This window comes from Protopterus annectens, chromosome 6.part1 (genome assembly GCF_019279795.1).
Source record: "Protopterus annectens isolate FY-2018-M chromosome 6.part1, PAN1.0, whole genome shotgun sequence".
NCBI classification, from domain to species: Eukaryota; Metazoa; Chordata; order Ceratodontiformes; family Protopteridae; genus Protopterus; species Protopterus annectens.
In genome coordinates this window covers 561,643,624-561,658,709 of record NC_056738.1, presented here as the reverse complement: position 1 = coordinate 561,658,709, position 15,086 = coordinate 561,643,624, and the positions used below count along the sequence as shown (strand labels likewise).

The window sequence follows — 15,086 nt, the reverse complement described above, 5'->3', positions numbered from 1 at the left end:
ATGCTTCATCAATGTCTTACCAAAACATATTTACATATTAGTCTCTTTAACATAAAATTTCTTGTGCAGCAGTACCATTATGATTACTCTTTTGTTTCTGTCAAACAATATGACATACAAGTTATTATTTCCCCTAAATTATACATGGCTGGGGCAGATCTAGATGTTATTATATGTTCTTTCACTCCCAGCAAAGACTGACTATCATATTGTGTGCCCAGCATATACACCATACTTACATCCGCATTCAGAAATGCACATCATCAGATACTGTCCTTCCATTCTTTTTTGTTACTGATTTCAAAATATTTTGGGGATTAGAAACTTTTGATCTGATGTTGTCAATTTTTGTTCTGTCCTCAACTGTTGGGATCCGACTCAGCCATTACTAACACTTGTGGCCACCAAAACCTCTCAAGCTCCTCTTTTACCATAATGCAGCAACCCCTAATTTACCTTAGATCTTGTTTGCCACTTTTCACAAAAAGACATGGTCTGCCTTAGCGCTCGAGTTTTCTCAGATGTGTGTTTTCTCTCTTAAACTTTTACCCTCTTTAATTTCATAAATATTATGATATTGCTCCCTTACCCCAATTACACTTAGTGTAATATTTGTCTACATCGTTGTTAATTCTTCCCTTTTTTTCTGCTATTCTTACATGCTAGTGTAATCTTTCTTACCATTGCTGATATTTCCCTTCTTTCACTTTATTAAAAAGAAAAAAAAAGTTTCCTTTTTCTTTCTTTACCTTTTTCTTCTTGCTGGTATGTCTGAAAAAGGAACTTCCATTTTTAAAAATGTCAAAAGTGTGAACACAAACTGCCCCTTTCAGATGCCCATTTGTTATATGTTTACTGCTTGGACCCACAACATCTCCAAGAGGATTGTTTAATTTGTAAGAACTTCAATCCTAGAGTAGTAGCTGACAGAAGAATACATTAATATTAAAGGGATTGCTTCCGTCTACCTTTAGTGAAGCTATTGCTGGGCCTCATTCCCCCAAAACAAAAACTAAGGAGCCTATGACTAACTCTCCAAGATGCTGTACTTCCTCAACTTCATTATCAGAGCAGCCAAAGAAAAAGCCAAGATCGGATCTGAAACTTGTTCACATTAACTCTTTTTTGGATCCAACCAAGAAATCAACAGATCCAAGTTCTTTGGATCCAAATATCATACCTAGGACAAAATATTCTGCTTCACTGGACCCATTAAATTCCAGAGTTCCCTCTGCTTTTTTGGAAAGATGTCATTCCAGGTTTCTGTCCCTTGCCTCATCTCAGTCTTCCAGGAGTCTTCCAAGATGTGGACAGAATGATGAGGAGGTTCCTCTTGGCTCAGATACAGATGGGTGTTCTTCTAGCTCCTACCCCCCTTGTATCAGGAAGCCTGTCCATCTACTACACCAACACTACTTATTCCTTCTCTGATCTGTCTGGTTGCTTCAGAGTTCCTGGATCTGAACCTTTCAGGTTAATTTGGCTCAGATCCAAAGAACCCTTATCTTCTGGTCTGAAGCTTTCTCTGAGTGTACCTGTTCTGACATCTTTGGATCCAGATGACACTTGGAGCTGAAGCTGCCTTGTTGGTCCTGAGATATTGGAGTCAACTCAGAGGTTTTTGGAGCCATCTCTGCCCCTCGGGTCTCCAGCATTGGATAGCTCACCTCTGACTTCCTCCTCAGGGAAATTGCTTTTGGGGCAGAGAGAGGCAATGTTCCAGAATCCTGCCTTCTCAGAATGGCGTGGTCTGCCTTTGAGGTAGTGAAGAAAGTATTCTGCTCCTACAGGATAGATAGATCCAACTCTCTCAGATCTCCAATCTGGTTCCCAAATGTGTCTGCACTTAGAATCACATCATTCTATGCCACATGGACAGCCAGCTCAAGACCCCGAGATCACCCAACAGGGCTTTACAATCTCTTCCCGACACTTCACCAGAACATTCCATCAAAGAACTCCCTAGGAAGAGGGAGTGCAAGAGGAGGCACTTAGACTGTCTGCAAGAGTCATTCACTGAGGTTATTGATTTGATGAAAGAGAAGTGTCCTCGTGATCACCTCCAGAGAATGTCTTATTTGGAGACAGTCTTGAAATCCTTAAGCAGAGATTTGGTTGGTCCTTCAGCAACCTTTCACCAGAGGAATCAGTATTTCTGGAGGCATTTGGAGCTGGCCCTTCTACCTCCTAGGTTACTCTGCCCTCCAACAAGCTCACTCATTGAGTTGGTCTCTAGGTGGGTGTGGAAGGAGCCTGACTCATTTGGGCCAATACCTAAGAGGCCAGATCAGATTCTGACTGCACCTATTGGGAAGGAATTCTGGATTAAGGGGGTGCCTGTGGATTCTATAGTCATGGTGGTGGCCACCAAGAAGGAACTTGCTGAACAAAGTTCCTCCTGTTCGTCCCCCTAACAGGGAGTGTAGGGCAATGGACAGATTTGGGTAGCATGTGTATGCATGAGTGACCTTTGACCTTAGATCATTGAAGTATTTGGCACATTTTACCAGACTACAAAGGGACTTGATCAAGGAACTTTCAAAATCCCTTTCAGGGACCATTACTATGAGGCTCAATCTTCTGTGGTCTGTCAGTTGGCTACCCTTTAATCATGTTCAACTTCATCCGTGAAGCTTATCTTGCTTGCGGACGAAGGTGCCTTGAGGGCAGTGGGTTCAGGCATATCCATTAAGAGGCATGCCTGGATGCGCCTATGTGATTTTGTGAAACCTTTCAAGTCCTCATTCATTAAAGCACTCTTTGATGGTAATTCATTGTTTGGCCCAAACATGAGACACACTCTCCAAGTGTGAAAAGGATGGAAAGACTGTCTCTGCAGTGGGAGTACATTTTTCAAGCTCTTAAAGATCCTTTTCTAGGAATCAACATGGTGGTTGGAAAATGGGGTTCAGAAAATCCAAGGGTGCTTTTCAGGACACACATGAAGATAGTTCCCCTAGGGGCAGAGGGGGGAACTCTAATGAATGATGATGCCCACACTGCACAGGAGGCCCACAAAACCAGTGTGGTCCAGACATTCTTTCTCTGATAGACCCTAACAGCGATCCTGAAAAGAGGCCCGCTTTTCCCCCTTTGTAATCAACCAGGTGTCAACTATCCCTGCACCAGAGCCTGGCTAGATATAGCAAAAGATACTTGGGTGCAGAAGATTATTTCCAGAGGTTACATAATTTCATTTTCCCTTCTACTTCCAACTGTATGCAAAATTCCAGATGTTCCACCTATTCAGAGGAGAGTAGCAGTACTAAAAATACAAAAGTTGCTAGAAAAAAAGAGTCATCCAGGAGGTCCCCACCAGACGAGATATAATCCAGACCTTACTCAAGATTCTTTTTAGTGCCAAAGAAGACAAGGGACTGGGGACCTTTTTTGGATCTCAGCACTTTGAACAAGCCCAGTCCGGTATACAAAGTTTTTGATGGTCATGGTTCAGTCCATTCTAACCTTCTTGATCAAAGATAACTGGATGTGCTCAATAGGCCTTCACAATGCATACTATCACATAAAAATGAGCATATGATCCAGAAGGTATTTACAATTCTAGTATGGAGCTAGTCACTGTCAGTTCAAAGCACTGCCCTTTGGCTTCACCACAGCCCCCAGGGTGTTCACCAAATGCATGGCTGTGGTGGCAGCTCACTTGGGATTGCAGGGATTCTGAGTGTTTCCATAGCAAGACAACTGGCTCATTACTGCCCTGACCAAGCATCTAACAATAAGAGCAAGAGATCAGGTACTCCAGACTTGCTGCCTTCTCGGGATAACCATAAATTACAACAAGTATCAGTTGGAACTGACTCAGACCTTGAAATTCATAGCAGCAGTCATCAGCATAATGTCAGTAACAGCTTCTCATCCTCTCTTAAGTGCACAGCCTATCAGATTCCATGTCAGGAAAATAATTTGCAGTACCAAAATATCAGCCGGGTTGATCCGTCAAGCTTTGAGGTCAATGTCAACTTAGATAGTCTTAGTTCCTCTAGCAAGATTTCATATGAGGATTCTTCAATGGATGCTAGCAATAAAGTTGTCAATTCCTTACCGATGCACATCAGCACAAATAAGAATCACTCAGGCATGCAAGAGATACCTCTGCTGGTGGATTCAGTCATATCAGGTTCTACAAGGTCATCCTTTCATTCTCCCTCAGCCCAAGGCCATAGTGACCACAGACACAGCCCAGATTTAGTAGTCAATCACATCTGCTAGAAGAATTTCTGATTTTCAGGCTTTATCCTGCAGGCAACTCTACTTACTTTTTTCAGAAGGATAGAGTATCTGTTGGACCTAACCAATTATTCGTGCCCAGAGTTCCTTTGGAGACCAACTCGAATTAGTCTATTCATTTACCCGTTTTCTTTCCCAAACATTTCCATCAAGGGAAATATATCCTTCATACTTTAAATGTACATCAGTTGAGATTTTACATACATAAGACTAAAGCTCCCCAGAGGCATGACCAGATCGGGTTGGGAGGGTGGCTTAATGGCTAAGGTGTTGCCTTACAAACACAAGGTGCAGGGTTTGAGTCTCACAAGGGATAATTGGCTAGGCTTAAAATGGCTCACAAGGGCAGTTAGCTTAGTACTAAACTATGAACCAATGAACCTATGATTGGATAGGGGAGGCACTTCCTGAAAAAAACAGTCCAAGACACTTGGTCCCCAGAAGAGGCCAATTTGCATATCAATGTCCTAAAGATGAGAGCAGTGCTATTAGTGTTACAGGCCTTCCTGGATACTCCCTCTTTAAGGACAGTTGTGATTCAAACAGACAATATGTCAGTAGTTTGGTACATCAACAAACAAGGAGGAACCAGGTCTTACCCCTTGTGTCAAGAAGCACTCAGAGTGTGGCAATGGGCATTCTCATCCAACCACTTTCTCATAGCACTGCACATTCTGGGAAAGTCCAATCTGATAGCAGAGAAGTTGAGCAGGCCCACTCTTTTGCTTCATGAGTGGTCACTCAACATGAAAGTGACAGAAATTATTTTCTGTCAATGGGGCCAGCTTTGCTGCAATCTTTTTTCTTCTCCCCTAAACAACAAATACAGCAGCTACTTTGCCCTAATCCCTGCTCCAGGAGAATCACCGTGGGATGCTCTACTCCACAATTAGCCTCCAACCTACTTTATGCTTGCCCACCAATTCACCTAACTCCAACATTTCTACAGAAAGCTACCAGGATGAAGAGCAAAGTCATTCTCATTGCTCTTTACTGGCCTTGACAGATTTGGTTTCCCTTCCTTTGGCCTCATCTGTTTTAACAACCTTGCATTCTGAATCTGATGCCAGACCTCAGACCTCCTGTCTCACCAGACAGTTATGATTCACCTGGATATCTCAAACCTCCAGCTGACAGTGTGGTTTCTCCAATTCCATTGATAGCCAGGCAACCAGTGCTCTCTCAGCTGTCTGTCATATTATTTTATCTTTCCATAAGCCTTCTACAAGAAAACTTTGCATTAGTAAATGTAAAAGGTTTGTTTGCTGAGCACAACAAAAGCACATTGACCCCTTTTCAGTTCCTGTACAAAGTATAACTGAATTTTTAGTAACAATTTTAAATGAGGGAGCTAGCTCCTCAATGATTAAAGTTCAGTTAGCAGCAGTCTCTAATTTTCATATTGGATTTGAGAATTTTTCTGTGGCCTCCTCTAAACTTTGTAAAGCATTTTTGAGAGGCACACTCCTGTTCAGACCCCATATAAAGACCCTATTCCACCACGGGATTTGAACTTGGCACTGCAGGCCTTAATTTATTCTCCCTTTGAACCAGCAGCAAAATGCGATCTTAAGATCCTGTCCTGAAAAACTGTCTTTCTGGTGATCATTACCTCTGCTAGAATAAATTCAGAACTTTAAGCATTGTCCACTAAACCTCCCTACTTGATCTTTCATAAAGATAGAGTCACTTTACATACCAAAGCTTCATTACTTCCTAAGGTGGTGTCAGAATCCAATGTCAATCAGTCCATTAATTTTTTTAGTTTTCTTTCTGAAATTTGCAAATAAGGGTGAATATATGTAGTATTTACTAGATGCTCACAGACAATTATATTTTTACTTTCAAAGAACAAAAGAAATTAGGAAGACAAATCAATTATTTGTATCCTTTGAAGATTCTAAATTGGGCAAACCAGTTCCAAAGGTAAGTTTAGTAAGATAGCTGATGAATTGCATTTCATTTATCTATAACATGTTGGGTCTATCTTTACCAAAACCTTTAAGAGTCCAATCATTTAGGTCCATGGCAAATTCTTCAGTGTTGCTGTCTTGAACTTCCATGGACAATATATGTGCAGCTGTGACTTGGGGCAGTCCTCATACCTTTATCATTCATTACAAACTGGATCTGGTCTCGAGGAAAAGAGCACCTTAACTGTGCTCAGGAATATCCTTCCTTAGAGTACACCTGGGATTTTAAGTAGCTGGGGACTCTGTCCCAAACATTGAGGATAGAATGAAAACTGACATTAGATAAAAAAAGTTATGTACTTATCACACTGTTTCATCTGTGCTGTCCGTTTTCATTCTTGCTCAGGTTTCCGCCCAACCCCCAACCCTTCTCACAATGAATTTTTGGAAGAACAAGAGATTATAAGGACACCAGTGTCCTTAATGTTAGGCTCCGAATATGACCATTCTGTCAGGAAAGTTATAGTAGTTCTTCATACTTTATGTAAAACGGCAAACAAGATCTGAGGTATGTAAAGGGTTGGTGCATTATAGGTAAGGGAGGAGCTCGCGTGTTTTTGGTGGCGACGAGCTTTCGTAAAAGTTGAGTCAGATCAGAGGATCAGATCCAAACCCAAAAGTTGAGGAAGAATGAAAATGGACAGCACAGATGGAATGTTATGGTAAGTACAGAACTTTTTTTTTTCATTTTACCCATGACTGGACCAAAAATAGTAATAATGAGCTGATGTAAAGATCTCAATTTGCCTTTTTCAAAGTATTTTCTGTTTATGAACTTGTAGGTACTAGTCAGTTGATGCTTACCTGTATAATACAGATTTATTTTTTATTTTCCATAGTTTCTTGGATTGCTGGTATTTTTCAGAGTTCTGGAATTCCTTCCATGAGTCATGTTTGATTTAACAGGGGCACGTTGATTGCTGTTTCCAGTCAGTGTGCATGTTTTTGAATACCAATGGGGTTTCATTGTATATGCTATATTTCAGAATCATTGTGAGTACTCTTGATAAAATCTCACAGAAGCCTTCAAATAAAACTCTGGACATAATGAACACAGTATTCTACTCAGCTATTTTATAAACATAGATATTTTAATTAGTAAACTCCACAAACACCAGAACACTTTGCTTACCTGTGTTTTGCATTTCATGGTAGTGGGTGCCTCATTACTGTTTCCACTTCATTTACCATGTCAGTAGCATAAGGGTATTTGAATAAGAATAAATGATAATGCATGGATTTAGTGAGACAGAAACTCTACTGCCTGGAGCTCAGGTATAGTAATGACTGTGGTGCAGTACTAAAGTCTGAGTGGATCAAATTGCTGCTGTACACAGTATATCGCATGCTGGACACACTGATTTATCACACTAATATTTATAGTTTTCCAACATATTTATATGATGTTATATTGTTTTTGTTGTTAGCCAATGTGATATAAGCATATAAGTGGTGTTCTGTGAAGATATGGTTTTATCTACAGTTAAGGTGATTCATCAACAGCTATCTGCAAATCATCATAGCTAACAAAATTCCCCTAAACTCAATATGTTTCTGTCAGTCACTAAATACTATGCCAAAAGTTTACACACATTCATATCTACACTTTGTTTAACAGTAGAAATAACTAGATAGATAGGTAGATAGATGGACAGAGATGGATTGGGTAGATAGGAAAGTAAATATAAATAAACATTTCCCATTTATTACAGTGAAGGAAAAATAACATTACACATGACATACACAAACAACCCCCTCCAACACACATGCACGCGCGCACACGCACACACACGTGCGCACACGCGCGCGCACACACACACACACACACACACACACACACACACACACACACACACACATACACACACACAATTCTCCCCAAAACAGCTCTGATTACATACGCCAAACTCCTGGAAGTACATAAAGCTTGTTCTTATCAGAATGAAAAATATACTCTTAAAAAGAGAATGAAAACTAAAATAAAAAAAATAAGAACAACCAGCCAAGTGGAAAACAGTATTGCCAGCAAACTAAATAAAAATAAGCTAATAAAGCCCAAAATAATAAATTAAACAAATCTGACTATAACCCTTGCTACACTAATAACCTATACCTATAAACCTATAAACATACCTTTTATATACATATGTAACACAGGAATATCTATCTATCTATCTATATATGTATCTATCTATCTAGCTAGCTATCTATATGTATAGGTGTTCTTTAACATAAACACTCAAATGTCAATGTTATTAATGTTGACACAAAAATTAGAAACAATAACATTGACACATCACCACATGTGCTCCGAGATATAACCTTGGAGCATGCAACAATAAAACAGTGTTTTCAAGTGGCAAGCCCACCCGGCATGCAAATATGGGGGTCTGAACCACCCAATCCCCCGATAATTACATATATTAACTACACCAAAGTGTGTTAACAAAGCAAATGTCAACTTTAAAGACTATTTATTTAATTAAGCACTCCAGTGTATATATATATATATATATATATATATATATATATATATATATATTTACATATTTATTGAAATAAAATGATACAAAACATTTAATTATGAAAACAGTTTGTTAAATTTGAAATTTGAGATTACATTAAGGGTGTTTCACAGAGTTTTATCCTGTATGCAGATGACTTGTAAATGGATAAACCAATTACATGTGTTACAGATAGGCCATGCCTGCAAAAGATCTTGACAAAAATTTAACAAATGGTCAGAGGAGAATAATTTGCTGAGAAGTATATCTAAAACTAAGCATATGAGATTAGGGAGACATAAACTGAAAGGTGAATGTACAATACAGCACACAGTGATTGAAACTTTAGATTTATTTAAGGACCTGGGTATATGGGTAAATCCAGCCTTGAGTTTTTCTAATCATATCAACCAATTAGTTAATGAAAGTTATAGAACTATAGGTTGCATAAAAAGATTTATAAAGTTTACAAAATCAGAAATGATGACATAATTGTTTATCGTTACATTAGGCCCAAACTTGAGTATGGAGTAACAGTATGGAAACCTTGTAAGAAAACAAGCATGAATGAACTGGAAAGAGTACAGAAGAAATATACCAAGGGCATTCATAGACATGAAAATATAAGTTATTCTGAAAGACTAAAATATCTGAACTTGTATAGTGTTTAATATAGATATTTAAGAGGAAACCATATTCATATATATATATATATATATATATATATATATATATATATATATATATATATATATTATATATATATATATATATATATATATATATATATATATGTAGGGAATTTAGAGACAACTACCTCTGGGAATGTTTGGAGTTATCTAAAACTAATAGACAATCATCAGGCAACCTATGTAGATGATTCTATAAGAATGAGAAGTGTACTAATTGGTTCCTTGAGAGAGTAGTTGATGCATGAAGTAGACTACCAACTTACATTTAAGCAAGCAGTAGTTTAGACATTTTTTTAAGAACAGCCTGGACACTTGTTATGGGAACAACTGTTTTAGTATATTGGTAGGCTAGAAGGGCATTATTTCCTGTGCTTGAAATATGTGTATGTTGTATATGTATTCTGTGAAACTATTACCAGAATGTGTCAGTATTTTCTGTGGGACAACACTGAGGTTTCACATTCCCTCAGAATATATTATGAGCTATTACAAATGGAATTTCTAGAACCTTCCCCATGCCTTCTGCGCTGTCAGCATTGAAGCACATGTGTGTCATTGACTGCAATTTTCATGATAGTCAGCATACTGCCCCAAATAGGCAAATAGATTGTATAAAGTTCCTCAGTCTTTTAAGTTTTTATACACTGTTCTCAAACCTGACACAGCAGCTATTGGTTTAGCTAATCATACTGCTGGAAAACATTTACTTAATTCCATTGATGAGTATGGGGAAAAAAGTATACTTCTGCAACTCTGATTTTCAGACCTTTTTAAATTGTTAGGCTCATTTGTTAAAGTTTATTCTGGCTAATTTTGAAAACATGAGCAAAGTTTTGTCTGCAATTTCTACTTGTGAGGAAGAATCTGCTTTAAAATGTTTAATTTCTTCTATCACACAGGTTGATCACATTGTTTAAAGTGTCTATATGACTCTTCTGATACTTCTTATAGGTCTATGGCCACTGGTACGGCTTTGAGCACGTTAGCCTAGCTGCATTTTCAGAGCCAACCAGAAGATGTGAAAAATGAACATTTTAATTTTCCTTTGAAGAGAATTAGTTTTTGATCCTTCAGTTACAGAGGTTATCAAAAATGTGATGAGAGGGCTAGTCTCATTCAGGAAATCTCTTAAGATTTTTCAGGTCTCCTTTTCCCTTCATCCAGTTTTGGTAAGAAACAAAATAATGAGTCTCAGCAAAATGCTATTATGAAAGTGTTTAGGATGCAGTGGCAAGAAGGGTGCAAAAGAAGGCAGGAACCTACCAAATGAAAAGTCTAAAAAAGAATGAATATTTAAGGGACCATGTCCTCACTCCTTCCCATCTTGATAGTCCATTTTGACCTTCCAGAAAGTGTGAATCTCCACTTCTGTCTTTGATAACAGATAGTTTCAGAAAAATAAGTTGTGAAGATCATTCATCAAGATTATAGATGGCGGTAGGAGGAAATTCCTCCTTTTCAGGGAGTTATTCCTCATCCACCAGTTCGGACACCTCTATTACCCACCATGCTTCAACATATGTTGTCATCGTTTCATTCAGTGACATTTTTGGTACCAAAGGAAAAAAAACTGAAGACAAGTTCTGGATCTTTCTTCCCTATAATAAAAAAGCTAAAACAAAAACCAGTAATGACCACATGCCTAGTAACACACAGGAACAAAAATAATTAAAAATGTATTAACACCAGTTAAGTTCTTTCATTTGCTATAGCATAACTTCATCAGAACTAGTTACATATTTTAAATTCCTTGCTTTTAAAGACCTGCAGGGTCTTCTGATAAAGTTTGATTATACTGAATGAAATTGCTTAAATGGTGTTAATTCATTTTAAATTATTCTTGTTCCTGTGAGTTACGAGTCATTTGGTTATTATTTTTTTTTTTTGTATTAGCCTTGACATTATCATTTTTCATTTGATCTTTCTTTCCTAAACAGATTTGTTATAGTGCCCAAGTTTGAAACACTGTCATTTCCCAACCTGTTACCTCTTCTTTCCTGTTTAAATTATCTGGTAACATTAGATTTGAAAGATACTTATTACCACATCCCTATTTATCCAAATTTCAGGAGTTTCTTAAGGTTTTGTGTGTCTTTCCTAAACCTATTTGTTATAGTGCCCAAATTCAAAATTATGTTGCTTAACAACCTGTTACCTGTTCTTCCTCAATCAAGTTTCATAATAACACTAGATGTAAAAGATGCTTATCTTCACATTGCTATTCATCCAGATTTCAGGCATTTCTTAAGATTTCTGGGTATCTGGATCACAGTTTCAGTTCTCTGACTTACACTTTGGACTATTCACTGCACCAAGAGTGTTCACAAAGTGTCTAGCTCCAGTCCAAGAGAACATTCAGTTTTTTTTTACTCTATCACACAGGATTGTGTTCCTTGGCCGTCATGTAGACCCCTCAGCTCAAAGAGCTTTTCTTTCTCTGGAAAAAAAAAAACAGATCTATACCTTAATCTATTTCTAGCATTTTCTTCTCATTTTCTTCAAGAGAATACCTTAGGATTTCGGGTCTTATGGTGTCTATCATTCTAATACAGTGGTATCTAAATTCTGTTTGGTCCCAGCCGCAACACTCACTGTTTTTCAAATCCCAGAACTGAGATTGTCAGAAGAGAAAGCACTTGGTGGAGACAACAGATAATCCCTAAATCCAGGTCTTCCCTTCTAGCACCCCCCCCCCCCCGCCCGCAAAGCAGTTATTTACTACAGATTCTTTGGACTTTGCCTGAGGAGCAGTTTCAGGAGGAATAAACATGCAAGGCACTTGGGACAACAGGGACAGTTGCAAGCACACAAATGTAAAAGAGCCTCTTGTTCTAATCAATGCACTCAACTCCTGCAATTATCCTTTGTCCTCAGGATCTCCTCAAGTTGTTACAGAGAATACCACAGTCTTGTGGTAAATCAACAAGCAGGGCAGGAGAATCAGGTCTTATCCCCTTTGCAGATTGACCATGTTATCTTAGGATATAGCACAGTATCACTATACAGGCATTCTTCATCCCATTAAAGCAAAATTGTGTAGCAGAGAAGCTGAACAAGGCAAAGGCAGACCCTCACAAATGGAAGCTAGATCATGGTCTTCCAAGATTTGATCTATCTGAGGAAGTTCCTCAAGTAGACCTCTTTGCTTCCTCTCTGAACAATCACCTGGCAAAATTCTACTCCAGGACTCCATTCAAGAAGACCTGGAAGAAAGACAGATTTTCTTTCCTTGGACAAGAATCATTCGAATATGTACTGTTTATGGTAAGTTTATTTACACAACTGTAATTTAGAAAGCATCATAACTGACAAGGCACATGAATATTATACACTGGAAAATTTGGTTATTCCAAAGATCTTTGGCATTTCAAATGTAAATATCAAAATTAATCTGGTTCTGTTTTCACTTTATCGATTAGAACTTCATTATTTAGGGGAGGAAGGAGAATTGGGTGTTTTTATTAAGTTTGTAATAACACTACTGAGTATTTTCATTTTTCAGTCAATTATTCAGTCAATAAATAGTTTTTGGATGTTGACATTTACACTATTGTTGCTTTGGGTGAATTTGAGACTAAGTTATATAGAAGACTTGTTATAGCAATTGATTTTTACATTTCATAGGATCATAGGAAGTTGCTATTGGCCCTGAGGCCCTTATAAGCCTAGCTAAGAGTTTAGCCCATGTATAGACAAATTAGCACCCAATGCCCTTGTCCAGCAGGGACATGGGTGGAATCCCAGGGATGTATTTTCTATTTCCCATGCAGTTATCCAGGTTGTGCTTAAAAAGGGATAAAGAGGTACTCGGATTGACATGGAGACAGAGTTTATTCCACAGATGGGGGAGCCTCTGGGACACAAATCTGCCCTGTTAACAAGTCCCATTGATGTCACAGACCAGGTTGAGACCGCATGTGCAGATTACTCGAGTTTAGCTTGACTTGCGGATATGCAGCAGTCCCATCAAGGCTTCTCTGATGCCCATGATTTATGCATCTATTGTTATATAGTATATATATATTTATAATATATATATATATATATATATATATATATATATATATATGTGTGTGTGTGTGTGTGTGTGTGTGAAATATATGTAGATGATATATATGTATACTCGCGCGCACACACACACACACACACACACACACACACACACACACACACACATATATATAGATAGATTTAGAATATAGATACATATGTGTGTATGTGTGTGTGTGTTTATATGTAAATATATATATGTCTGCATGTATGCACACACACATACACACATACACGCACAAACACACACACACACATATATATATATATATATATACATATATATATATATATATATATATATATGTGTGTGTGTGTGTGTGTGTAGAGAGAGAGAAAGAGGGCGGGTATACTCATGTTCCCTAGTCTGTGTGTGTGTGTGTGTGTGTGTGTGCGCGCGCGTGTTTGTGTGTGGTGCTTGTATGTCTGTACTTCTACATCTTCTTTTCATTGTGTGAACTGGATTACACAATACTTTCTAGGCAAACATATTTACATAGAGAAAACATCAACTACAGTACAACCAAAATAGTATACTGTGGAATATAGAAAATATGTGGACTTTGGGGAAAAAACTGAGCAGCTTGATGAAATACTTAGGTGCGGCATGGTTACTAACTCATTTGTGTCATAGTCTTTTTTTTATGGGAGGTGAATTTCTAGAGCTATTTCTGTACTTCTCTTATTCCAGTGAGCATTGTTTGTCTAGTTTTTATTTCTGTTTTGTAAAATCAGCAATTTGCAGTATAAGAAAATTAGGACACATTCAAGTACTCATTTTTAATCATGTCTAAAGCTATTATTTTTCCACTCTTTATTTCAATCTATATTTCACTTATATACCCCATCTTGGAAAACAGGAGTAATGTTTTCTAGATATCCACAAATTGCAGCAGTTCGCTTCTTCATAAAGTACTGACCAGTGGAGAGTTGTGTATCAGAAATAATGCTGGCTGCCATGAAGATTGCTTTTGAACTCTGTGTTTACTGCTATCATACTTTTAATTTTAAAAACAATCTTATTTGAACACTTGGTTTACGATCCTGACAAAGCCCATATGCAAAAAGAAGAATCAGAATTGTACCTCAAAGAAGTCATTTATAGTACAGATTTTCTTGTCAAGAAAAGCTGCATTTCATTTTTATTTATTGATAAACATTTCTTACACACAAGAACGAGAAATGTGGCAAACAAATTGACATTTTAATTTGCTCTGCTGTGACCTGTACTATTCAATGTAATTGTCTTACGTTAACGAGCTTTTTCATGATCTTATTACATGAGAACATGGTATTAACAGAATCCTTTCATCTACAACCCCTTTTCCCATTTTTGCACATGAGGTTGGGGTGTCACTTCAGTAGTCACAGGCATGTAGAGCCAAGGTTCACACCACATAGAGGATAGCCCTTCCATGGTTGTTCTTCCATGCCAGACACAAGCATGCACACCCACAGCTATGTCCAATTTAGAGTGTACAATCCACCTACTGCATGTTTTTGAAATGTGGGAGGAAACTGTAGCACCTGGAAACACATGCACAGGTAGGGCAGGCAAACTCCATACAGAAAACACCTCATCCGTCATTCTGACACAGTACACGGCACAGACTATAAAG

At 37.9% G+C, this 15,086-nt stretch overlaps 1 protein-coding gene across 1 annotated transcript in view; it reads left to right on the top strand.

The window, feature by feature from the left end:
- Nucleotides 1-15,086, top strand: part of LOC122805674 (neurexin-2-like) — a 2,559,176-nt gene that overhangs the window by 671,873 nt on the left and 1,872,217 nt on the right. The window lies entirely within an intron of this gene.